Source organism: Apus apus, chromosome 5, assembly GCF_020740795.1.
Source record: "Apus apus isolate bApuApu2 chromosome 5, bApuApu2.pri.cur, whole genome shotgun sequence".
Taxonomy (NCBI): Eukaryota; Metazoa; Chordata; class Aves; order Apodiformes; family Apodidae; genus Apus; species Apus apus.
Window position 1 is genome coordinate 24,338,478 of NC_067286.1, and position 25,454 is coordinate 24,363,931.

Sequence of the window (25,454 nt, forward strand, 5' to 3'; positions counted from 1 at the left end):
AAAGTTGCAACTTCCACTTACTTGTATGACATAACTTTTCTGGTAACTTCTGTAAGATAGTTTTGTGTCACCACATAAATGTAGGATACGCCAAGTATAAGGAATAGGCAACAGCATAGGCTAATGAATCTCTCTTGTGAAAAATTATGCTTTTGTATATAAATGAAACAGTTTTCAAGTTTGCAGACTGCCATATCTGTGTATTAAAAAAACTATGCCAGTTTTATGGGGTTTTTTAATACCTAGGGATTCAGGTTTTCACTTTTTTTTACTTTTTTCTTTCTTTCCGGGCCAGAACATGAAAAGAGAAGGAGAGGAAAGGGAGAGGATGCTGCATAGAAATGGATTTCTTCTGTTTTTAAGAAGAGTACATAGAAGAAGGTTTAGCTTGTGTTAAAACACTGGCAAAAAGGATTACTAGGAAAGCAGACATGATACAGCAGGTCACCACAGTAGTTTGTATCAACTAATGGGAAAGGTCATGCTTACTGGTTTAGGAAAATACTTAAAAAGGGAGAAGGCTTTAACAAGATTAATTTAATTTGGGGTGGGGAGGTTGGGTGGAAGATCAAACCAAGTGCTTGGTATGTGGATGTGTGCATCCAAAAACAAGAAGGAAGACCTGGCCAGTTCAGTAGTTCTTGAAATGCTAGTGGATGGGGGGATTCCTTGGAAGAGATATTTTTTTTGTCTTGTGTCTGAGTTGCTGCTCAGATTCTGTTGGATGAAGAGTGTTGGATGTTTCTGCATTATTAAGGTGGGCTGAAGCAAAATGGACTTGGACCTCATATCAAAACTTCTTTAAGTCTGTATACTTTGATTCTTTTTTTCCCCTGCACAGTGTGACAGTGAGTGAGGGTGTGTGTGCATAAAGGAACTTGTCTTAGCAATGATCTCTCTCAGAGACCATGTATGGGTAAAGCAGTTTGGCTGGTTCAGCTCCCTGCTCCTCCCTCTCAGAGAGCTGAGCAGAATCTCTTCTACTGAAACGGTTGTTCCACTTTCTGCTTTCTATATTTGTACAGCAGCAGCATACTAGCTAGCTAGGTTTGTGTGCATTCAGCGTTTGCTGAGCAGAATTGAGAGCCAGGGCTTACAGTCTCTGTTGTTACGTCTGTCTGTCTGTCTCTGCGTCTCTGGGGAGGACTGGCATTCCAAGTGAAAGGTGATCTGTTTGTGGATGTTTTATTTCTTTTGTAAAATGCAGTTCAGGGAGTCTAGGGACAAGGAGTGGAGGAGGAAAGGCAATTATTGTGCAGGGTGACTATGTAGTGGATGGCAGTGGATTCAGAAAGATAAGAGTTTTAACCTCCAAAAGAGATGCTGTCTTCTGGAATGAGGATCTTAATGATCCTGCCTGCTTTGGGGAGTGGTTAGCCTGGACCTGTATCTTTCCATAAAAGGTATGTTGTCACTGTCTGCTATGAAGATAAATGAAAACTAGATCCTGTCCTGGGACAACTGAATGCTCTCTCTCTCTCTCCCCTCCAGCCAGAGGGGATTAATGAGCTAGACCCTGGCCAGCGTAGTTTGGAATAAGGAGTTGGTGCTGAGAGATGGTGTTGTAGGAAATACCTTGTTAGGAAGAGCTGTAAACTTGTAGCTAGGATGTCTGTGACTGCGTTTGCATGAATTTTGTATTAAGGCCCTGTACACGTTGGTATGACTGCTCACAATTGTTTTTCTTAAGTATTAGATCAGGTGAACGAACAGTGCAGAAAGTCTCTTAGTTGCTGACACTGTAGTAAACTGTTGATATGATGTTCTTTGAGTCACAGAAAGGTACTGAAAATAGCGACAGTACCCTTAACATAGGTAATACATTTTTTGAGAAGGAGAAAGAAGGAAATAGGTTATAGAGTGCTTTTTCTGTCTTTTAGGGGATGCTGTTCACCCACAAATTCTGCTGCCTTTTGAATATCTATGCAAATAGGCATCAGGCCTTTTGTTTCTATAATTTGTGAAACGGAAGGCAGCATCTTGCTAAAATCATTCTAGAGGACCATGTTACATACACTCAGACTGAATTATTTTTCTTTCCTACCACTGCAGTGTATTCAGCATATTTCTTCTTGAGAAAGCTATGGGCATGTCGAATTTGGAAGAAGTAAATTTTGCAGGCAAATTGGGGGATTTCAGTTGCCCGGCAATTTCTGAATCGCACTGTGCATGCAGGCAGAAAACTGTGATTGATGTGTGACAGAGGGTCATCTCAATCTTGACCTACTTGATCTCAAGCAACTTCATTGTGTGGCTATTTTTTGATAATTCTGTGTTTAACAGGGACACGTTGTAGTAATTGTTCCATCTTATCTGGAAAACCTATGGAATTCTTTGTGAATATGCAGCTTCTGGGACCTTAAAGCTTCTTGTCTTAAGTGCCCTGAATGTTTCCCAGTTCTTGCATTCTCTTAAAACCCCCTTCCCTTCCCTTCCCCGCTTCCTGACTCCTCAGTTGGCATCCTTTCACTTATACTAGCCAGAGGAAAGTGGCAAAAACATAAGCTAAACTCTTACTGACTTTGCAATACCAATTAAAAGCAAATCTTGCTACTGTTTGATGCCAGCTATTGTGCTTGTACAATTCCTATACTTTAAAGTGTTTTCTAGTAGCTTACTTAATTTGTGCTTGTAGTCTTGTAGCAGGAGTATGATTGGGCAATTTCGAAGGCCTCTTGGAAGTACATGATTGTATGTTGAAAAAAATACTGTTTGTCCATGCCATGGAAGAGATCATGATAAATGACAGAAGTATATGTTGACCAAGGGCATTGAGTAGATGAAAGATAAAGCCAGGCTGTAGAATGGCACTAAGGGATTTAAGTCTTCCCCATTTTGTAAGAATCTTCTTAAAGACAGTATGTAAGAAAGTGACATTATTCAGAGTTAACCTAAGCAGTCAGTTGTGTTTCTTGGAAGGCAGATGTTTTGAGCTACCGATACAGTAGATTTGTCTTGCACCTATAGTCCACAAATACAAAATGGTTAACTCGTCTGCCTGTTTGCAGGAGTTCAGTTGATTCATGTAGCAATATATAGTGATTTAGATGTAGAAGGACAGGGAATCATATTTGCTGTATCTACTTCAAGGGAGAATATCCAGGAATCCATCCTGGATTGCCTGCATTATTATTCTGTTTATAAAAAAGGTTTCATCAAGGTTGGAGACATGTCAGAAATTAACCTTTTTCTGACATCCCTTGAAGGTCCTGCAATTACACAAGAAAGAGTAATTTTTAATTTTCTTTTACATTACTGCTTTTATTCTTTATGAAAAGAGTTTGTTCTCTTAATGTTACAATCATGCAGCTGAATAAAAATTTAGGTTAAGGATGGAGATGTGGGAAGATGACAGGAATTTGGAATTTATTCCTGTGTTCATTTGAAGTTAGTTGAACTTAAAGCTGCTGTTGAAGAACAATTACTATTAAACTCCAGGAAGAACAAATGAAAACTGGAAGTTGAAAATAATTTTTATGTGGTTTTATAAAGCTGAATCATGTAGATTAATCAAGGATAGGGAGTGACATGTCTCTAAATATCGCGGGCAGTCCACTGACAAAGAAGTGGGACAGTGAAGGTGATTATATAGAAGAGCATACCCATGCTTCTTACAAGTATAGTGTTTTCTTAACGGAAGTAGGGGAAGACTTATTTCTCACTCAGGGCCTTTTAAAAGGATCAATCAGTAGATAATTAATTATGTGAAATTCAGCACCTAAACCTGATGGTGTAATCCCATGAGTAATTCAAATGAGCATCTGCCAGTTTTACTCTGAAAGAGACTTGCTCCGTCTTTCATGTGTTTTCTCTTTCCTTCGTGCTACCAAGATCATCTGTGTGGTGGTGCAGTGAACAGAACCAGGGAACAGGTCTGAGTTTAAACTATTGTTTTCCTGTTGTTGGTAGATGAAATCACACCTGGATAATTTCCTTTCTCAGGCTTGTTATACAGAGATGGGGATGGATAGCTGGTGAGGAAAGAGTTTGTGCTTCATTCCTTTTGTAAGAGCATCAGCTTAAACTGGATTCCTACAAATAGGAATATCTTGATCTATTCCTTTGTATTTCCATCCCCTTTCTATCACATCTTTATGGACAGCTTATATCTAGTCTTTTCTAGTAACATAGTGCAAAAAAATAAAATAAGAATTGTGTGTTTCAACTGTTGTGGCACATATTGTTAGGCTCTATATAGGGAGGTGCTAGATGTTGTCATAACAGACTTTTTATGAATGCTGTATTTGATACATGCTGAGTTTGCTGCTGCTGTACGGAGAAGCCTGCTCTTTATTTGGGAAGAAATTGGTAAACTTCCCTGATGTCAGGACAGAGAGAAGGTAATGTGCCATGTAGACAGTTACATGTGAGGTTTTGATTCAGGAAGTATAAGGTACCTCCAGAATCTAGATAAGAGGTATAGAAGCCCTGAGAATCCAAAAAGGTATGTAAGAGGGTATTATGTCCGTTTGGAGTCCTCATGTGGCCAAAACTGTATTTATAGCACTTGTTTTTGTCGTGAAGTTTCTGGAGTTGCCTCCTGCTAGCAGTGGAAACCAGCTGATGCCATACTGTGCCTTCCAGGAAATGTGAATGGAAAGAATTGATGGAGAAGTGTGTTAAGTGAAGAATGTCTGAAAATACGTGCATAAAGCTACAAGCAAGTACTTAAGTCTCTCTAGTTTTTGGCAAAATGATCCTTCCTACTCTCTTCTACCCCCACCAAGCTGAAGTCTAAGATTGGTGACAGATCTAGCCTTGTACAGCAGGGAGGGTTTATAAGGCCTTGGGAAGAGAATGCAAATTTGTGCTGGCATGAGAGTCAGTGAGCATTAATCACCACAGGCAAGCAGCCTGAAGGGGATGTTTCAGGGTCATGAAATGGGCCATGAAGGTAGTTTGTGGAGTAAAAGGCTGCTCATATCAGGACTAAAGACGTTTTGTTAATTGTCTTTAGATATTTGTAACTACAAATGAAAGTTAGGCTTCTTCAGACAGAGAAAAGTTAACCTTAGGTGTGGCGTTACATTTATGAAGGGCATTCGGACAAAAAGAATGCTTCAAGGTGCTGTGTGTGTTTATGCAGTGATGTTTTTTTTCTGTAGCTAATAGCTTGTAAATTAATTACAGATTTTTTTTCTGTTTTTTTATATTATTTACAGTGGTTTGTAAGCTTCAGATGGTATATAGAGATAACGAAGAGGAGGTAAATACTGCAAAAAGGAAACCAAAGTATGTGCAAATGACATTGCAAATGGTGACAGATGAAAAAACTTCAGAGATTTTAAGTAGAAGCTTAGGAAGAACTGTTTGCAGTGAAATGGTTAGATTTTATTTCACTTGGGTTTTTGAACAAAAGTCAGGACATTCCTAAGTTAACACTCCCACAGTGATGCCAGTGTTTGCCTCTGAAGAAATAGTATGAAATATATTGTAGAGCTTCAGCTCTATACACCCAATATTAGATCTCATGAAGCGTTATAGAAAATTATTTGCTGTTTAAAGTGATGTGATTCAATATTCTTAAAAATACAATATTGACTCCAGTTCTTTGCACATGTAAATGAGTGTAATTTGAAACTTGTATCCATTTACTTCTGCAAAGGATTTGACCATGTGTCTATTACCAAAAAAAAATAAAAAAGAAAAGAAAATTGAGCATATTTTTACTCTTTGGTTTGCAGGCGTGGCAATGGCAGATCCTGCACAGTAGAGTTCATGGCAAGTATTTGTCTAACATAAGCCAAGAAAGAAACACATACAATCTTAAGGTAAATCAGTCTTTCTTAGTTGCGCTTTGTTGAAATAAAATATGTTTATAATTAAACATTACAAATGCAGAATTTCAGGCCTACTCAGAATTTTGTATCTAGTTTGATTCTGATCTTTTAAAAATTTGGACACCTTAAAATTATTTTCTCATTGAAGCCATCAGTAGGTGCCGGAAATTGTCATATGCTTTGTGTCCTCTTTTAGTTTTTTAATTGTAATAGTACAGAATAGCAATTTAATTTGAGGATTTTTGTTGTAATACCTGCAATACATCTTTCTTCTCTGTTTGGATTTGAATCTATTACTTTTGTCCAATCAAAAGTAAGAAGTGAGTACTGTGGTACCATTATAAAAGACTTACTTTAACACAGAGCTGTGCAAGCTCTAAACACTGCACAGAGATGACTTTCCCCTTGAGGTTTTTTTATCTTGCCTTTAGTGATAGGTAAATTAAAGGATTTGAATCTTGTGGCTGAGATAGGTGAAGTTGTTAAAGTTCAGCTTAATGGTCTTAGTGGTCAAATTGAGAATATTGTTTCTGATCATTACACCTCAATCTTTTACCCATAAAGTGGAACAGGAATGTGTGTTATGTGAATATTTTGAATCCTTATTCAAAAAGTGAATAAAATGTTGTGTAGGTGCATACAGTCTATCTTTGCAACTCTTGAGATATTTTAAAAGTCCCTTAATGATTCAATCTGGAAGGATGTAGCCAGCTTAAATCTTTTGCTGGTGAGATTCTTTTGATTTTTATTAATAGACTGATGTTTTGTGGAAACTTTTTTTATGAAGTTGCTTACTAGGTTTGCAGCTGAGGTGCAGCTGGAACAAGATGATTATACTCTCTGACTCCTATTGAATACATTCTGTCAAGTTTCTGAAAATATCTTTCACAAAGAAAACAAGTAAGATGATAATACTGTACAAATGGAAACTCTTGAGACCACAAAGTGACTTGTCCAGTGCTATTCAGTCACACAGTAATAGAATGCATGTCTTCTAAGCCCCAGTTTCATGTTTTCAAGAGTAGACCATACAACTGTTTTGCATTCTCAAAGTGTGTTTCTTGATGTGTTCTTTATGGTTTGTAAGACTATCAGTCTTGGGAATATTTGAGTGGTAATTGCTGAATGGGCATGGAATGCACATTTTAGATATGGTCTACATCACAGATCTTTTAAGTATTTTAGGATGTTCTGGTTACAGTAACTTTAATCATGGCGTCCCTTTTTTTTTTCTTAATCTGCAGATGTCCTAAAATGTGTACCTCATCTACTCATTCTGTTCTTCCTATTATATCTTAAGTTCAGCAAACTTCCATTCTGAGAGTCAAACATACTGTCATGAGTAATTCAACTCGTCTGCTTACTGACTATACAGATTGTCAGCTAACCTGTATGCATATTATTATTTGTGCTGACAACATTGAGGAGAACATATTTGACAGCTCTGTCTGCAGAAATAAAGAGGGCGGGCGCAGTGACTCGGAGCTGTTGCCTTGCATTGAGCAAGTAGTTTCCGGTGCTGAGAGGTTCGGGTAGTGTAAAGATTGCAGTAGAAGACAGGCATTCCTCAGATAAGAAAGTATGGCTGGTTCCTAGGTAAGATTTTGACACTATAGGAATTTCTCGTTCTTGCTGTTGCTTTGCTCTTTCATAAGAAACATTGCTGGAAATTGATGCTTTGTGTGGGTTGTAGCCTAGGCTGTAGAGTAATTAATCTGATTTGTATGGGCACCTCTGTTCGTAATCTGACCTACCTAGTGCACTTGTTCCTTCACTCTGGTGCATCGTTATCTCCCTCCTACACTTCCTCCAGGGAAATAGCTGTATTTCCAAATTTTTATTGCTGGCCATATTGCTACTTAAAAGTATGTACATCCATAGTGAGTCAAGAGTGAATGTTGATTTATGTGAGAGACTGTTGACGCCAGGATGTATCTGAGGTTGAGCTATATGGTCTGTTTTACGTGTTGGCCTCTTTAATCATCAATGGTAATCTTGACATCTCACAAACATAAGTTCCTGGAACATGTAATAAGAAATCAGAACTGGTCTAGACAAGTGCTGACTGTAAGAGTAATTTCATTGATCAGAATCCATTAAATGATCCAGTACTCTTACAGACAATTCCAGGTGCTGGTGAGACACTAGGTATTAAAGCAGTATCGCTGGCTTTTTTGGTCTTGTATCCATTGTCTAGTACTTAGGGGCCCAAGCCACTTGTTTTAATTTCCACCTGCAGTTGTGTTTATATTATAAGGCGTACCAGAAGTTACAACTGTTTGCTCACCAATGAGAGTGTATTTTGCTACTCTTAGATCTGGCACGGCTAAGCGTTGAATCTAACTGTTAGTTGCTTGTTTTCTACATGGAATTGTCAGGTGGTGTCCTAGTTCCACCCAGCTTGTACAGAAGAAACGGCATGTGTACTCAGAAGCAGCACTTCAGCCAGGGGGGCAACTTCAGGAAAAATCTTCTTTGCAAAAGATGTGATGAGATGGCACAATTTATACCTGTTAAGTGTTTTGCTGTCCCCACTAAGAACCTACACTCAATGCAACTATGACAACAATTTGTTATCGGCGTCTAATGTTGGGCTGGGGTGAATCTGCAGTTTACACAAGAATTTATTGCTATGTCAGTTAATTACAGAAATTGCTATGCTATACACATTGCCAGCAGCACACCAGCTGCCTATACCTGGATCAGAGGTATCCAGGTTGTGATTTCTTCTGAGAAGAAATACAGTCACCAGGTTCCTTGGGCTAGGTTTGTCTGATGTATAAATTTGGATAAAGTATTCAGTGTATTTATGTTCTGCATGCAATTAAATGGACCATCCAATTTTGGTTTAAGAAACATTTATAATTTAAGAGCATTCACTCCAAGGCTTTCTACAGATGCTTGTCAGATTTGCTTCTTGCTTTTTAAAAGTTTTTATCATCTTGGATTTTACTTTTGACACAGTGAGGTGTGTATTTTTTCCCCAAGGTATACAAGAGATCTGGCCATGTTAGCTATACTTTTGGAGTTTGTAAATTAATTCTCTAGAGTGTTACATAGTTATATTAAAAAGTTGTTAGCAGTGAATTCCTAAGCTTTTCATAGAATGGTTTAGGTTCAATGCAACCTTGAAGATCATCTAGTTCCACCCCCCCTGCATGGGCAGGGACACCTTCCACTGGAGCAGGTTGCTGAAAACCCCATCCTACCTGGCCTTGAACACTTCCAGGGAGGGGGCATCCAAAACTTCCCTGTTTCTGTGTCTTACCACCATCAAAGTGAAAAAATTCTTCCTTATGTCTAACCTAAATCTACCGTCTTCCAGTTTGCTCACTACACTCCCTTGCAAAAAAGCCCCTCCCCAGCTTTCCTGTAGCCCCTTCAGGTACTGGAAGGCTGCTATGAGGTCTCCCCAGAGCCTTCTCTTCTCCAGGCTGAACAACCCCAACTCTCTCAATCTGTCTTCATAACAGAGGTGCTCCAGGCCTTTGATCATCTTAGTGGCCCTTGTCTGGACTTTCTCCAACAGCTCCATGTCTTTTGTGTGTTGGCAGGGGGTCCTTCCTGTGTTGGGGAAAGGGGTACTTCCTGTGTTGGGGGAAAGATTTACAAGATCAATGAGCTGTTTACTTAATTTTTTTTTTTTTTCTGAAAGTTGAATATCATAGAAATACAACTTCAATATTTATGACAACTTCCATTGAGCAACTTCCATCTGACAGAACCTTTTTTAAGGAAGGAAACAAAAGGAAGAAAACAAAAATTTTGTGTTACATAATGTTTTGAAGTTCCTGTTAGCAGGAATCTGAGACAATTTTTTGACCATAAACAAATATTCTTTTAATTAAACTTCAGAAAAGCAAAGGAATGTGGGTGAGGTTGTCCTCAGAGATGTCATCAGGTAACGTATTTCTCTTAATCTCTAGTAGGACCTTCATAATCCAGAACGTTATTGTGAAGCAGAACAAAAATAAGCATCTAAAGTGTGTCCTGACCAATAGTAAGTTCTCAGTAATATTCTAGAAAAGGTAATATAAAATTTTGAAAATAAACATTTCAGATAACTCAGTTATGTTTTCAGGATTCAGGATTGATTTCAGTTTGTAACTAGTATTATAAGAACAGTTATTGTTGTTGTTGTGTTTAGGATTCTGTGTTCCTTTAGAGGGTATAATATTTTATTAAATTGAACAAATTAGGAAGAAATTAGAGCAATTGAAAATTGCTATGAAGTAGGGATAAAAAATTCTCAAGAGATCTCCCTCTGGAAAAGAGGGCATGAATACATGTGGTAAATATCCAAGTATATTAAAACACAAGTTAGAAGAGGTTATGGATCACTTATCTACGGTTCTCAAAGAATATAGAGCAAAGGTAATGAAGTGGCTTGCAAAGCAGTGAAAGTGTGGGAACTCAAATCACCTCCTATAACTCTTCTTACAGATAGATGCAGGTTTTGATTTTGTACATAGAGGTAAGTAAATGGATTTGGGTTTTCTGTAAAATGCTGGTAGACAACCATGAGTGTAGTTCTGCAAAATAACCTCAGAGGAAGCAGAGAAGAAATTCCTGAAAACCTGAAAAATTGATAGTTTGTATTTAAATATATGCTAGCTTGTGTCTTGGGTCAGTTACTAAATCTGCAAAAAGAGAACTCTGAATCAGAGAGTAGCATCCCCTATTTATGAGGTGCTAGTACAGAAGTTCAATATGGTTCCTGGTTGTTGTAGAAGTAACATTAAGATGTAGAAATAACATCTTAATCTTGTGGTTTTAGTTCTTAGTGTTCCCTAATTTTGAGCTTTTTCATACATTTTCATTTATGCTGTCTTAAAGAGTTGCTGTGTGCAGATTTATTGTCATCTGTTAGCGTTGCTGCTGTCAAAATAATGGGATGTAGGACTTTAGGATTGTGTGTACTGCCAGTAACTCCACTTCTGCCATGAGAGCCAAAAAGCCAAATAGGTAAGGTAGGATAAGTCTACTGCCTCTTATTAGGAAGCTACAAGACTTTTGTTTTCATCCATGTTATGTTTGCAGTACTTTCTTTTGCACCCTTTCATTCATTCTGTGTTTTTGGAATATGCCACTTCATTTTTGAGTCTAATGAGGACTGTCACCACCTCATGGTGACTTCTATTATTAGAAATATGGTTAACTTCCTCAGTCCTCAGCATTTTACAAGATGGAGTTAATGTTGTGATGATTGTTACTACATTATTTTAACTCTGGAGTGCTCAATGTCTGATTTTCCTTATCTTTTAGAGTGAAGACTGGAACGGCTAGAGGGAGGTGCACAGCTGCAGGTATGAACCAGCTACAGTTTGTATCCTGCAGTTGTGTATTGGATCTTCCTTTCAGAGGTTTAGAGAGAAGCTGTTTTTACTTTCAGTGATGAAAGCGGTCCTTTTTCCACTGCAGTGAGCAGCATTCCCTGAACCCTAAACTCTTGGCAGTTTCCTGCCTTTGTACTTCTGAGGGGGTTGTGTTAACAACTTAGGACTGTGAGTACCAAGTCAGTAGGCTTCTTTAGCTCCATCTGTAGTGTAATAATTTTAGAAACTAACTACAAAGTAAAAATGAGTGTCTTCATATTAATTTATTGAGCAGAATATTTCCCAAGTAGTCTGTATAGTACATGACACCCAAAAGCTGAGTACTAGTGGAATAACTCTCTTTGGGCTGAGACAAATTTGATAATGAACAGCAGAATGGGAACATAGTCTAGTGTGAAAATGCTGGGAGCCAAATGCAGGGATCTTCTGATGCAGTTTTCTTATGCCTGATGTCCAGTAAGGATGTAGTTTCATGAGACAACTGAGACAATTCCCCCTTTCTCTGTTACTGTTGCCAACAAAGTAGTCCTCTGTCCTTGATTATTCTTGGTTCTTGTGATAGTCTGACTGAAAGGTGGACAAAGTCAGCTTGGCTACCAGATAAAAAGCTCTTTTGTGATAAAGTTATTATTTCTTTATTTTAGCAAGTTGGAATGATTTACTGTATTTCAGAGGAGTACCAAGAGAATAGATCAGACTGTGCACCTTAAAGAGTTTCAGTTCACTTTTGAGGACAGTTAACCTGTAACTGCTGCATTAAGTAACATGGCTATGCTCAAAGTGTGGTCTTTGTTGCTTTTCTGATGAATCGCCTCTGCTATGGCAGAAATATTTAAGGTGTGATTTAGTCTATAGGCAATCAGGGAGAGTTGAATTTTTATATTTTCCTGAGGAAATACTTGTTTTTCTACTATGGTCAGACAGTTGCTACAGTTTTTGTAAGTACATTGGAAAATATTTAGTTACGTCTATCAGAAAGAAAATCACATTTGTCTTCAAAGTGCAGATATCCTGTGTCTCAGTATGTTACTCATCAGGACAGAAAGAGCTGGTTGGATTAAGAAATCCAGGAACACCTTAATTTTCAAGTGATTTTTAGAGAATAGGTGATTTGCCTCTGTGTTTGGAAGTACAGTTTGAGGGTACTGATATCCATGCATTGTGGATGTTGCAAAACACTCAACTTATTTCCTAAATTACTGGTGCTCTGTACTTTGCCCTTTCTGCTCCTTTAATGCTCCATTAGCACCAAACAGAAGAGAGGAGAGAGAAAATACTGGTCATTATGTTTGTGGTTTTGTCTGGAGAGTTTGTATCTTTTGAGATAGAGTAATCTGTGATTTGACCTAGTTTTTCAAACTGATGGGATTCTGCCAGTTACAAAGCACATGTTCAGAATCAGTAGATTTGGCTCGTTTAACAAAATAATCAGATTATTTAAATAGCAAAGTAATCATCAACTTTATGATTGTTGAAAATAAATCATGAAACAGAACACTTCAATTTGTTGGAAGATCCATGATTTATCATCTGAAAAGCAACATAAAGTTAAATTCATATGCATTAATGTGAATGTAGAAAGATGTCCAAATTAAAGAGAACTGAGTCTTGGACAGCTGATGCTGGTTTATTAAATTGTATGCATCCTGGTATTGAATGCCTCTTCTGATTAATAACTCTATAAACTAACTCCACAGGGATATATAAAAATAAAACTGATGACATTCTGCTTCTGGAGTGATACAAAAAATAGAACTGAGGAGTGGTCAGTTTTGCTTTTAAAGAAGGAATCAATCAGTATTTGCAGTAACACTTGGTTTTGTTGCCCACTTTTCTAGTAGCTGGTATCTTTTACCAGTAATATTTTTTAATAGAGAATTTACCGTGAGATTCAACTGCTTCTTGTATTCAGAAATGTATATGCCACACTTTGCTGAAGCAGATTAAACAATTATTGTTCTGTCAAATATTTTTGTCATAAAAGTGTCTTGTAAGCAGTGACAGGTTCAAAATGGAGGAACTCCTATCTGTGTGTTGACTCGTCATATTTGTATTCACCATTCTGATACTGTGCTGAAGGACAAACAGCCTTCAGACTGTTTAAATGTCCTCTGAATAGGGAGCACTGTAGTGTTCATATTGTTCTCGCTGCTCTGCCCTTCATTTGTGGTGATACTGTTGTTTTCCTGAAGGGAAGCTCTAATTCAAACTTCACTGGAACAGATCTGTAGGGGTTGCAGATTATCTGTTTTTACCTGAACCTGTCTGTGTTCACATAAAATTTCTGCAGATCTGAGCCCCTTCCAAAATGGAAGTCTTTGACATGAAGATGCAAATGGACATTAAAAGATTATAGATTTGTCTACTTGGGAGGAACTTTGGTTCTTCTGCCGTAAGAGAAGTTCATTCTTTTTCAATACTTCTAAAGCTGTTTATGGTTCAGGAAAGTCAAAGTAAACTGTTTTGGTTATAGATTTATTTGTTTGTTTGGAGGGACTGTTCTGGATCAGAGGAATATTCTTTCTGGGTTTAGCTCTTCCTGAAGTTGAAACCTGCTGTCTAATCTAATGGCTATTTAGACCTAATTAATTTAGATAGGCATGGCTGCATTTTCTTAGCTGATTAAGAAAACCGAGGCACGTGTATGATACTGTTTCTATAATATTAACTGGTTCTCATTTGTATTTGTCACTATTAGTGGAAACAATTCAAGATTAAAGCACTCCTCAAAATGGCTTACATGTCTGTTCTGAAGGCTGCAAAGGACAATGAAACTTGAGACTTGTTGATTTGTTTAGTCCAAGAGGTCTCTTGAAACTTAACAGGTTAAGAAAAAAAAAGCCTCTGTCATACTTCAGGAAGTTTTCTACCAGATCTGACTGCTATTCTAAGACATTTCAGAAAGGAGAGGTTTTAAAATAATGTAATAATAGGAAGTTTGTTCCTTTGAGTTAAGATTGCATACTGTATTTCTTGAGAGGAAAAGAATAGTAACTGAGCAGTTCCTACTTTAAGGTTTTACTTTACACATGCACAAGGTATGTTGCTTGCAATAAACTGTAGTTAAAAGCATTTTTTATTCACTACAGTTCTTGTGTAGGTAATACAACAATCTTCCTATGTGATGTTGCCCTGGAATTATATAGCTGGTTCTGTAGTCTCCCAACATACAACCACTCAGCAATTCTCTGTGTAAATGTAGTTCCTTTGCCCACTCTAGTGCTTTGTGGCATGTTTGGCTTCAAGATAAGCAGACTGTTCAGAGCTTTCCAGGACCCAGTGGATTTCCAGTTCCTTAGCAGAATATTAACTTCTGTTTCAGAGGCAGAAAACTAACTTAAAATGTGTAGTTGATTTGTTAAAAGTTTTTCTATCAAACATTGCAGAGATGACAAAATGTTTTCAGCCTTTTTGACTAAGTAGAGAGGTGCAGACTCCTGTAGTATAGGAAAATACAGCAAAACAGAGGCCTAATTGAAACCAGATTTCTAGGTCTTGTGTTTGTATTTACAGAGTTTAAAAGTTGAAGGAAATCTAAAATATTCTTTTGCATAGAATTGCTTGCTGGGTTGTTTCTCAAACAAAAAGCTTGAAATACCCAAAGGTAAACTTCTGGCTAGTCTTAAGGAACGCAAATATTAAAGAAATTAAACCAATAGTTTTTTAAGCTCAGACAATATTTGAGAAGAGGAGAATGGCAAAGGTGATGTAAGTGGATCTGTACCTCTGCTTTCAGGGCATGATAGCTTGTAAGCATTGGTATTCTTATACTCTTCAGCTGAAGATTTAAGGGTTGAAATGCAAATAAAATTTATCATCCTTTGTGTGTGTGTCATGGTCTGAATTCAGTCAAACAAAAAAAAAGGGTAAAAAAACCCCCGAACCCTTAAACATTGCTGCTACTTTAAATGTTCCATCCTGTCTTCTTTTAGTAGTTCTCTGTCCTTTCATAGAATAGAAATGCGTGTCCTCACTTCTTATACTCTCATTTCCTGCCTTGTCTCCTGTTCTGTGTCATAATGCTGCCTTTATTTCCTCTTTCTATTGTTGTGACCAAGCCACTTTTCCTACTTTCTGAAGAATTTTTTCTTTCTACAGTGCCAAAGTGTCTACAGGTCTTTTAGATCTTTCTTAGGTACTTAAGATTTCTGTGGTTTGTCTCTCACCAGATAAAAGCATTATTGTGTTCTAGCACTGTACTGATGAAAACTCAAAATGTTTTCCAGACCATGTCTGCTGGAATGTTGGCAGATGTTTAAAAAAATAATAAATTTTAGCTGAAATTTTATTTTGCATACCTTCCTGTAGAGCTTAAGCAGTATCTGAAATACACATCTATTTACAAAAAAAACAACCTAAACCAAACAATTCACAACCTACAGATAAGGATAAAAAGATTAAATCTTTTACAGTTGTTGTTTTTAACATGTCTGTATCTTCCTAGAATGAGAGGAAGTAACCTATAGCATTCTGCTTTAAAAGCAATTGCCCTGAAATTCATACCTCAATGTTTCTTCCTCATATTTATTATTAATTTTAAAACTTCTGGTGAAGAGGGATAAGTGTGATGATTACTCCTTGTCTATGATTTGCTAAAATTAATTATTTTAGGGAGCCTCCATTTGAGGCATGTTGTTAGCTGTTCTGTGTAGACAGATGCTCTAATAGGTTGTCATGCATTTATTGCTTCAAATTCATGACTTGGTCTTTTGCAGTTTGTTCATCTGCTTCTTTACTTCCTGTCTAGTATATTTCATACAGTGTCTTCTCAGCCAGGACTTTATTACTGTCTTCTTTGCATCACAGTAAGTTTTACTGTGTTGTGGTTTTTTGGGATTTTTTTATATTCACTACTACTTCAAAGAAATAGCTGATTATACTGTTTTTTGTCTCCCTCTCTGTTCCCTTAGTCTGAAAAAAAATTAGGAAATATGCAAGATAAAGAAACAAAATTTAGCTGAGAAAGACAAATTTAATATACAGTTCAGATCACTATTCTGAAGGTGGCAATTGAGAACTTTGGTTACAAAATTGAGGTCTGAAGCTAGCAAAAGAAAATTTCATACACTATAAGAGAACGACAACAATCCAGGTACTTCTTGTACTTCTATGAAAATTTATGGAAGCATTTAATGTATCATTGGGGAACAGGAATAGGAAGGAGATAATTAAACACCACATAGAAGATGAAAAATAGTTTCTAGGAAAATATTTTCATTTTAAGATTTTACTTGCATGGACATATGTTTTATTTGTTGCACTGTGCACTGGTAGTAGACTACCCTAATGCTGTATAGATAAAGGGTGGGCAGGTACTGACTGCCTTTGGAAAAAATGGGTAAATGCTAACCAAAGTTGTCTGTTACTCTGTAAATGACACTGCTGCAAAGTGTGATATTTGAAGTTCTTTGGAGTTTCTGCTTATGTGTAAAAAAAGAATTAAATAGGGACAGTTCTGGAAATAATAATGCCTCAAAGTAATGCAAAATTTTTGGAGTAATCTCAAACCAGAGATCTTTGGAGGCTATCAGCTTTCTTATTCCTCATTGCTGTAATGAGAACTTTTATGATCGTAGTTGGTTTGAGGTCATTGTCAGGAAGCAGCATCATGGCTGGACTTTTCCATTTTTTTCTTTTTTTGGTCATGTCTGTGCGAGCCTCTGTAGCATCATCACAGAAGCAGCAGACACAGCTGCAGCAGGTCAAGCACTGGCGTAGCAGACTTATGCTGCCATGTTAGCTGACAGCTTTGCACTAAGAAGGTAAAACTCAGGATAGTATCATTGCAGCTGTTCTGCCCTGGAGAAGCAGATCATTGTCTGCAGAGCTGTGGGTCGTTCACACTGTGGAATTCCAACACCCACAGCCCTGTCAGCATATGCACAACACACATCTCCTCTCAGGCAAGCAGATGAAGAGGCAGTGTGACAGAGGGAGTTGTGAGGAACACTGAAGAAGTTTGGAGGCCACTGTCTTAAAGTCTGTGAACTTCATCTCTCTGCTGTAAGAGTGTCTGAAGACTGAGAATTGACCTTCTTCTGAGTTCTTGTTATGCATCCTGTTATTAACAGTTATTGGCAGAGCAGGACTTAGTTGCAGGGTTTTTGGCTTCTTGGATTTGAACAGATGTTGTAACTGTTCTCTGGTAGATAAGCTCTCATATTGCAGACTGCCATCTGCCACTTGGTGTAAGTTGTCCTCAAGAGTGAGTTAGATGTTTGTTGTACCACAGACTGAATTTGTTCATCAGTTATATAATAGCATATTGAAAGCAATTGCAAGTCATTTTAAAAAGAGGGGAAAGTTTATATACTGGTTACTATCTGTGCTGTGTGTAACATTTCCTGAAGTCCAGATGTGTGTTTTTTTGGGTTTCGGAGTTTTTTGTTTTGTAGTTCTGAGGTGGCTAAAGAGGGTTGGCATTACTAAAGCAATTGAATATAGTGATAATAATAGCTGAGCATTTTTAGTTAGCATTTACCTCGTATGTGTGTAGTTTGGTTCTTGAGTAGTTTTCACAGGACAACTCTTCTTATTTTCAATAATACTTTTGTCTGGACACAAATGCATAGCCATACTCCTGTTCTTTGGCATGTTTCAGACATATATTTTCCATAATCTGTAGTGTTTGTTTCACCACAAAACTGTTTCAGTGGTCTCCCAGCCTCCCTGTTTTCAACTCAGGAGAACCTAAGCTGTTGTGATTTATCTAATAGCTTCTGATGAGTCTCTTCCAAGTATTTATCCAGTCTGTTTTTGCACTCCTGTAAGTTTGTTGCGTCTGCATTATTCTGCCAACAAGGAGATCAAAAAACCTACTATCCTTTTATATGAAATGTCATCTTTCCTTCTCAGAGGAGGAATGCTGTTTTATCAGTTAAGATTTTTCTTTCTTAGCTGTCACTTGACAAGTTACTGTGGAGATACCAGCTGTGTAAGAAGATACTAGCCACACACAACCTGTTGCAGTTGATATGTGCATTGACTGTATTTCTTGTTTTTTGAAATGAGCAAGAGGGACATCTAGACTGGTCAAACGAATGTGTGACAGTCAAAGCAGAACTGTTTACATCATATTGGTATGTGGATAATACTGTAGGTACAAATCTTCCTTACTTGTTTTTGCTGTTGTATTAAAGTCAAATAAGTTTTTATCAGAGCATTAGTTGATTCCTGGACTTAACTGTTTGTACTTCCAGTGAAATGATGGCATAAAGTCACTGGTCTATTTGAATACCTGGTGTTCTAAACTACTTTGCTGGTGCCCTTTGCACTAATGCATGCAGCCTGGGGAACAAACAGGAAGAACTGGATGTCTGTGTGCAGACTCTGCTCTAATTTAGAAATATTTTGATTAATATGTATTGCTACAGAGAGCACAGCTGGATTTTTATTGGCCTGTATTTAAAAGAAACAATGCTCAATCCTTATACTGTCATTCCTTCCTGAAAATGTCTCAATCCACTGTTCATATTGAAATGAATTTGTCAGAGCAGTAATGGTCTCAAGGCATTAAGTTCCTAATAATTTAGCATTAAGTTGGGGGAAGACAAAACAGAGTATTCAGCTTTTGCACTTTGCCCATTGGTGCACAGGTAGCTCTGAACTAGTCTGTCTATTAGCTACAGTCTGCATAGCTAAACAGATGGTCTTGAGACTCATTGAATTTATTGTAAGGAGGTAAGACGCAGCCATAGGAACGGCTTTTGGTATGGAATAGTGTCCTTGTGTTAAGGGTTACCTATCTAGTGTATAGGTTTATTGTATTGCAAACTGTATTCTCGGTTCTCTGTGTCCCAGGAAAGCATCACTGCATCCTGGTTTGCCTGTGTGACACTTGGAAATGGAGGAGCTAAGGGAAGATGGGTTTTTGCACCAGCACAGAGCTGGGAACAGTGTGTGCTCTTCTATGACAGTTTACAATCCCTTGATGCCTGTCTGAAACAGCATGGTCAAGTTATAGGACTTTTCCAACTGGCATAGTTAATAACCCCTTCATACCTCCTCATAATTGTGATTTCAGTTGCCACAGACAACCAATAACTTTTGTCATTTTAATCCAAACAATGTCTTCCATACCTGTTTTCACATGAGGATTTTGCATTGGATGTTTTAATTTAGAAAGTTAAGAAGTTGTGACTAAGGAACATGAGAACTGCCACGCTGGGCACAGTGTAATTTGTGGTTTCCTTCTGATACTGCATAGTACTGTGTGCATTAAACAAATAAGGCTAAAATCCTAATAATTATTTGTTTGTGTTTAAATGTAAGGTTACTTAGTTGTTCCTTCCGAATGATATCTAGAAGGTGGTATTGTTTCATGTGCAGTATTTTGATGCGTGTAGCCCATGGATTATCTGTTTAAAAAAACCCACAAAAACAACAGTTGGGGTTTATGTAGGTGTGCAGTAAATAGAAATGGAAAAATGTATACCTCCAAGCATCCAGTTGTGCTCAAACGCTGTCAAGTTTTAACAGGATTACAGAAGTCACCACCACTAAATCTTTCTTGTATCTATGAATTTAGTAAGAAGTGTTCTCTCTTGCCAGTTTCAGGTTTGCCTTTGCCAGTCTCCTCCTTTGTTCTTATGAACGCAGGAAACTAAAACTGCTTTGTGAATTGTGTGGCTTTAGATTGTGTTTCAAGTGAATGATACTAACAGTAAGAAGGCAGGAAGAATACAAGTAGAGCTTTCAGAAGAAGCATATGAGGATGCCCATAGACATTAAAAAAAAAAAGGACCTGTATGTGTTTGTCTCTCTTATAAGTTCCACTGTTTAGCGTTCATTAGAATAACAAATTTGTTTGCTTCAGTGCAAAGTTTTATCTCGTTATACAGAAAAATGGGACTTCATTCACAAGCCAGAGATATAGGTCAAGAATGTATTTATTTACCTCAAATATTATTTTTTTTCCCCCCAGAAAACTTTTGAGAGAACACCATGAAGCTCTGCTATTTCTGAGATAAAAATTGTCATCCACTCCTGTCCTTTTTCTCCACCTGGGAACTTCTATAAAAATTTAATATAAATGCAAGTGTTTTCCAGTTAATACAGTCTGAATTATTGGCAGCCCAAAGCTTCATGTACTTGGATGGTAAATTCAACATTCTGAATGTGTCAGGTTTGTGTACTCACAGTGCATAACTGTCATAGAGATTGGCAGAGGAAGAAACTGCAGTTTTGGCAACTAGGTAAGGGGCTTTTTGTACCCAGCGAGGCATGGGGAGACAGTTTGGATTTCAACATAGGCAGAAAAAATTCTGACCACATGCTTACATTATCAACTATGAAATAATAAAATATTGACAAGTAGTTACTGTATTTTGATGCGTGTAGCCTCGGGGTTAAATGTTAAAAAACAAAACTGCAATTCAGCAACATTGTAGGGATCTGGATATGCATAGATAATACAAGGGGAAGTTTATTCTAGGACCTGTCTCCTTCAAAGCTTCACAGAGTCTGATTTCCCCATAGCCTGCATCCTTTCCCATAGTTCATGCTCATCATCCTGGTAGTCCCTCAGCTTCAGTTCTGTGTGTGTTGTCAGAGTTTCAGACTGTATAAAATAAAAGATGGTATTATTGTTAGGTTTCAGAGTTAATTGCTCATCGAAATAAACAAGGCTTTCTTAGGAAAGAAAGAAAGAGACATGGGGCTTTTTGTTTTGTAAGGGTTAGTTTGTTAGGGTTTTTTTGGTTTTGTGCCCCTGGATGTGATGTAATTCTGTAAACTTAAAAGCAAAATTTTTAGCATTCATATTCTGCAAGATCTGAGGAGCATATATAATGATGTGTTCTGCAGCATAATCTAGGGCTTCAAAAGTGCAAAAAAGTGAGATTTCATCTGTAGTATGTATAAATTTTTAATGTTCGCATTGTCAGATTAGCACCACATTTAAATGTGTAGTTACAGTCCATAGAGATTGGAATTTCAGACATTGTTTCTATTATCCTTTGAATAGAAACAGTCAAAGAATGGAAGCCAGCAGGAATTTGACATCTGAGCAAAAAATAAGTGTGTTTTGCTCACGTTTTGCTTGCTTGCTTGCTTTGTGAGCAATGGCTAGGATGACTTTTGTGATTTTTTTTTTTTATCATTTCAAAGAAACACTGCTTCCTCATTTAATTGTTATTTCTGTGCAGTAGAGAAATACCTTTTTTTACTCTTTCTGGTATTTTCACAAGTGAAGTCTGTAAGTCTAGTAAATTCTCTAGTCTGATGCCTTCACCTAAATAATCTTAAAACAAGCCTGTTAGTACACTAGTGTTTTGTGGCTGAAATTGCCATTGTTACTGCACAAGTATGGTGCCCTGAGGCACTGAGCCTTCTCTAACATACCTTCAGGTATTCACCATTCCAGTATTGACTCTTCCTTTCCCCCAGATTATACAGAACAGCATGTGAAGTGTTTTTGGCACTGTTCATTAAATGAATTGAGCACATCATGGGAGAAATTAGAAGTATGTATAATAAGAATCCAAAATTACTATGTAGCAGGGTAGTTGCACAAAATTAATATTTTAATTATCAAAGCCAGTAGACTGAATTTGATATGGAGTATAACAGTGTGACAATGCCTATAACTTGTTTTTTTTTGTTTTAATGGAGATATGACTTCCATTTTAGGAAGCAGAGATATGAGGGAAAGGGTGGGCATAGGATCAAATAATAATGACTTACTGATTTTCTTAAGTAAACAAATCAATCTCACTAATGCTTAAAAAACCCAACATTTCCAAGAGTAGTTGTTGCCACTGTCATCTTTCATTGAACCTACAGAGAATATGGCTGCTGGGGTATTTTACTTTCTGCTCAAAAAAGATAAAGATGACTGGAAGACCAGAAGGAATGAACTCTGGTCTTCCTACCTAAGACCAGAATGTACAGTGTTGGTCTGGAGATTTACGTGAACAGTGGAAAGAACTCCACAGTATCTTCTGCTGTTCTAATAATACAAATCTGAAGTGTGTATGTGGGCTTGTTTTAGAGAAATCCATAAAGTAGGCTCCAGGCTCAATTTAACATTTGAATATGATGATTTTTGCACAGCATGGCATTTGTCAACTGGGAAGCCTGTAAGATGTGCCTGAAAACAGATATAAACAATTCTCTGAAGGATAAAAAATTGACTTGTGCTCCCTAGTGCCTATTTGCATGCCCTTAGCAGTAGTGCTTAGCATGTAGCTTACACTTTTTTCATTAAAGAGTACACTTTCTTGCATTTACCGCATAATGAGGGTATACATGATATAGTTACTGATGAGTATCTGATGTGTGATAAATTAATGTCTTCTCATTTTGCAGTAACATGCATAACTCTTTGTATTATGAGGCCTAACTCCTTTTAATAACCTTTTAATTAACGTCAATGTAGGCAGAAGATCATAGAATCACAGATTGGAAATGTTATTTTTTTCAGAGGCTGAAAATGGTTATTTGTGAAAAAAAGAATTGACGTGCTGTAAGTGTGCAAGCACAAAGCAAGCTGTTTATAGTGGCCAGTCTAAATAACTACAAGTATGTGTTGCAGTCATTGATGGACAAGAAAGAAGTGATCACAGCTGCCCCAGCATGTTTATTTTGTGGTTACATTGACCGTATACGTAAGGCTTATATGGATTCACGTTGGGCTTGAATTGATCCTCCCTCCTGGAGTGCTCAGACACACCCAGCTGCCTCTGCAGCAATCACTCTCTGCAATCAAATTTATCTGCATTTCCCAATGCATCCAGTGTTACCTACATTATCTCCCCATTAGTTTGGGTACTGGATATTTAACAAGAGATCTGTATTATGTGTATAAATACACCTCATAGTTCTCTGGTCAACATACTATTCCTGCTTTAATGATGAAGCAGTTGAGGTGTTCTGATCAGTGTTTTCAAAGATTGTAAAACAGCTTTCAGCAAGTCACTGTTTTTCCCTTTCTTTAATCATCTATCTATAGGTTATGTTTATCTCTGTTACAGATGCATGATGGGCAAAATGATGTTTCCAGAACAACATATGTTTAGATCCTACAAAAAGAGTAGGTTTTTATGTTCTGTGGTAGCTAAGGAATTTTTGAGTCATCCAGTCTTCTTAGCTTTGACTTTTGTGAGATTCAGAGAAACATTTTAGTTGGCATTTTTCTCCCTAGAAGTTAGGAGAGTGTCAAAAATGGTGCACAAGGTAAAAAGAATGAGATCTCCCATTGGATTTGTTTATGGTGAAGGAAACTTTTGACTTTGCATCTCAATGTTGGAGATATGGGAAGTGACTGAACCTCAAGGCCTTGGACTGCCATTTTGGGAGGCAAGGAGTTAGTTGGGGATGGAAAGACTGGAGTTTGTATTCTTTCTGCTCTGTTACCCATTGCTATCTTCATGCATCTGACACTCTGTTTATCTGACAGTGCACTCAGTACTGCTTCGCCAGGGAAAATTGCACAAAACAAGCCCAGTGCATCAGCATTTTCATTGTGTTTTAAGCTGAGCCTCCCTTCACATGGTCACATCCCCTTTTTAATCTGGGATTCCATGTCCCTTTCCCAGTCCAGCCTGTTTCTGTGGTGTCTATTGCTGGTCTCCCTGAGCTTCTGTTTCTGTGGTTTGAGTGTTTTTTGTGTGGCTGAGTGTTAAGACCTGCAGGACTTTTGGAAGTGGTGTTGTTTGGGGGATAGGCAATACTGATTTAGTGTTAGTAGTTTGTCACAGACTGAGGTGATGGCTGCGTTCAAGTTGGATTTCCTCCCAGAGATGATGGTGGACCATTGCTCCTTGAATGCTAGCCCTGTGTAAGTACTTTTTCTTCATGTCTAAGTTTATCACTGAAGTGATAGTTGCATTAATTGGAATTGGATGGTCTCTGAAGTCTCTGCTGTCTGATGAACTCCCGTTGAGGGGGGAAAAAGTGAGATGGGAGAGCCTGTAGTTTGTTTTCTAGAAGTCTTGGGGCGTTGTCAGTTGATGCTCGATTCTGGAGGATGAGGGGGAGAAGATCTGATGATTTGGGGGATGACTGCTAAGGAGGAATAAAGCTATTCAGCAGTACTGTTTATAGCATGCTACAGGTGCTGATATTATAAAATTGGTTATTACATCAATTGTTGGGAGAACAGGTTTTGTTCTTCCCTGTTAGTGACTCTCAGACTAAACCTTTTAATTAGAAAAGAAAGATTCCTTGAATGTATGAAGTCTGGTTAAGAGTTGCCCAGTTAACAGGAGCCATGCTGTGCATTTGAAGGTACCCATGGCATAGAAAGCAGGACTGAAAATTATTATTGGAAGAGGGTAAATTATTTCCAATTGTTCTTAATTGGAATGAAAAGACATTGAATGAAAAGGGAGAGCTTACCTCTTCCTGAAAGGTATTGTTTACCTTGGATATTTGGAGAGGTGCTGACACTTTTTGAGTAGAAATGTGAGAGGAGTGAAAGGATTTATGACGATTCCTTTCCTTTCTAGTAAGAAGCTTTATTGTACCTGACTTCTGTTCCTACAGTTATAAAATTATGAGCTTTCCCTAGCATCAGTTTTTTTTCTTAGGCTCTGAACAACGGTGTATTAAGGGGAAAAATTACTAAACACTGCCTGGTTTGGAATATATATATATACACACACATACATTTATATATATATTTAACTCTATTTAGGGCTGAGTGTGATTGCAAGTGGATAGTGAGAGGAACACTGTTTACTGCAATGTGCAGTTAATAAGCTATTCAAAAACTACCTTTAAAGTAAAAAAGCAAAGAATAAGAGATCTTACTACTCTGGAAGAAAATCACCTGGTATTCTTCAACAAAGGGTTTGGGGGCAGAGGGAATCATTGTTTTTACTCTTCCACTCCCCATGTCCTTTCTAGATTATTCATGGGTTGGTCAGCAATTTTAACCTACTGATCACGATAGCTACAATAGGCAGTCATTACAGTCAGTCTTCCACAGAGATAGGTCCTGTGGTGTGCCAGGCCCTGACAACTGGCAACAAGACCTCACATTGCACTTGGCAAACAATGAGAAGTCAATACAAAAAGCAGTGTAGGACTGTCAACTTGTTGGGTGGAGTATAACACAGTGTTACTAATAGGCTGTAAACTGTTTGTATGGCCAGACGCAGGGCCTTGAAGCCTCTTGAAGATTCCCAGACTCAGAAGTTCTGTGTTGTTGGAGTCTAAGAGGTGACCTTTTTTTCTGTGTTAACACCCTTCTATTACTCACCTTGTCACTAACTAGATTGTCCAATCCCAATCTGTTCATGAACAACCTATGGCTGTTGTTTGGGGTTTTTTGCCAAATACTGTTGAAAACTCCCTAGTTTCACAAAGAGCTATTGCCTTGTAAACCTCTAATGAC

The 25,454-nt window shown here is 37.7% G+C and overlaps 1 protein-coding gene across 18 annotated transcripts in view; it reads left to right on the top strand.

Moving 5' to 3' along the window:
* Positions 1-25,454, top strand: part of CELF1 (CUGBP Elav-like family member 1) — a 59,373-nt gene that overhangs the window by 5,672 nt on the left and 28,247 nt on the right. For 8 of the 18 annotated variants that reach the window (XM_051621013.1, XM_051621014.1, XM_051621010.1 and 5 more), the window contains exons 2-3: positions 5,685-5,771; positions 11,046-11,086. The exons of 6 other annotated variants lie outside the window; for them this stretch is intronic. The gene's annotated coding sequence lies outside the window, so the exon portion shown is untranslated. Of the gene's footprint in view, positions 1-5,684; positions 5,772-11,045; positions 11,087-25,246; positions 25,280-25,454 lie in introns of those variants that run through there. 4 more of the 18 variants (XM_051621002.1, XM_051621003.1, XM_051621005.1 and 1 more) reach the window with 3 other exon arrangements.